Source organism: Marmota marmota, unplaced genomic scaffold (genome assembly GCF_001458135.2).
Source record: "Marmota marmota marmota unplaced genomic scaffold, marMar, whole genome shotgun sequence".
Taxonomy (NCBI): domain Eukaryota; kingdom Metazoa; phylum Chordata; class Mammalia; order Rodentia; family Sciuridae; genus Marmota; species Marmota marmota.
The window spans coordinates 3,989,518-3,991,532 of NW_026000294.1; positions in this window are offsets into that span (position 1 = coordinate 3,989,518).

The window sequence follows — 2,015 nt, forward strand, 5'->3', positions numbered from 1 at the left end:
ATATATAAATGGGACCTAGATATATTGCCCAGGGTAACCTGGAACTCTTGAGCCAAGGATCCTCTGACCTCAAACTCCTGATAAAACAGATACATTTTAAAGCTATAAACTGAGTAATTTTTTTTTTATCAAGGAACATCTTAAGGGCGAGGGCAATTGGACAGTTGTATATATGAAGAATTATAGAAGAGGATTTTTTCCTTCCTTCAAACATTTACCACTTCTAGCTCCTGAAAGTTTAAAAATCTTTGGCTTAGGCTAAGGAAAGAAATTAGGCCAACTCCAGTGAAAGCAGAGAACTAGCCAAAGCCAAGACTGGAACTGGGAATGGTGCCAATAGTAGTAAAGGCTTTAGGCCAGGCCAGAACTAAGGGCAAAACTAGAAGTGTGGAGGGGAAGTTATGCACTTTATGTCCCATGCATTGCAAGTCTGGAAATTCTAGAGAATTAGCTTATGTAGTAGCATAAAAGCCAGTTCTGTCAGCCAGCTCTTCAGTGACTTTCAACATAAATCCTTTATTAATTCTCATATCATTTGTTGTTTTTACCAGCAAGTGACCATGAACTATTTTTTCCATATTAAAGTTCCAAGTACATTCAGTCACAAAGCAGGAGAGAATGGAGATTAGATGTTGATGTGTTAGAGTGGAAGCCATTGTAATACAATGGCAAAAATAATGGCTTCAGATGCAAACATGGATTTAAATCTGTTACAGCATTTATTAAATAGTCTCACCTCAGCCCAAGAGTATAACTTCTCTGAGTTTCAGCTGCCCCCTAAATAAAATGAAAACAATAAAAGAACCTTCCTCATGGAATTGTTGTGCAAAATAAATTGGATCATTTATTTAAAGTGCCTGGCATGAGAGATGCCATCAATCGTTGCAGCCCTTCTCAGTCCCTTCTCACCCTAGAATTCTCCTCTGGTTTCTCTTGTTATAGAGAAACACGATCCATTACAGAGAAACTGTTAACATCTTTATCTTCTTGTGAAGGAAGTACTGTAACATTTCAACACAAAAATCTTTACTGTCCTTTTAAAGAAGCACAACGATTAGAAAATATTATTTCATATCTTTAGGATAAAACTTTCTTCCTGAGTTCAAACTCAGGGCTAGGCAAGTACTCTACCTTAAGCTACATCCCTATGTTTCTGTTAAGACACATATAATAGAATAGATTACTGAAGCCTAAAATGTTATTTGGAAAATTACTGTTTCTTTCCAGCTTCACAAACCAGTTTTTTTTTTAAAGCTTCTTCCATTTTTTTTTCATGTGGAGAAGAATAAATGATTAACAAGCATTACAAAGAAAGATTGTAATGAAGCTAGCCTTGATCCTAAATGGAGAGACGAAGCAGAAACTAACATAATGAATTAATATTGGGTATTTACTTGGCTTTTGTAGGCAGGTCCATTACCTTTTACTAGAACTGTAACATCTGACTTCTTTGTTTCTGTTTCTTTCAAGTTGAGAAAATGATTTGCAATTTATATAAGGCTATTCCTGACTGTGCTGCTTCTGCTTTATTAGGCCAAAGGGTTATGGTTCTCATTCCAGAATGAAGGGCGGATAGACACAGCAAACTACAAGCATCAAGACCACAGCTGGTTGGGCTGGGGGATGTAGCTCAGTGGTGGAGAATTTGTTTAGCATGTGCAAGGTCCTGGATTTAATCCTCAGTACTTTCAAATGATAAAAGAGTGATGAATTTTGAACAGTTTTTTTAAAAAACATCCATTAAAAAAAATGAACATCCATTTAAAAAAGCCCGTAGCTTGGTAACACAGGCTAAACTGTATAAAGGCTCCTGACCATCCTGCGACTCCACCTTAGTCAGTCTGCTTAAATGATTGACTAGAGAATTTCAGGTGCTAGTTCTTAAACCCCCAAGGAGGGTATTGACCCATGTAATGCTGCAGGTCCTGGGAATGGCTGGGAAGTTGAGATAGTAGCATATTAACCAGACCATAAACCAGGCCGCAGGAGTGTGTGTGTGTGTGTGTGTGTGTGTG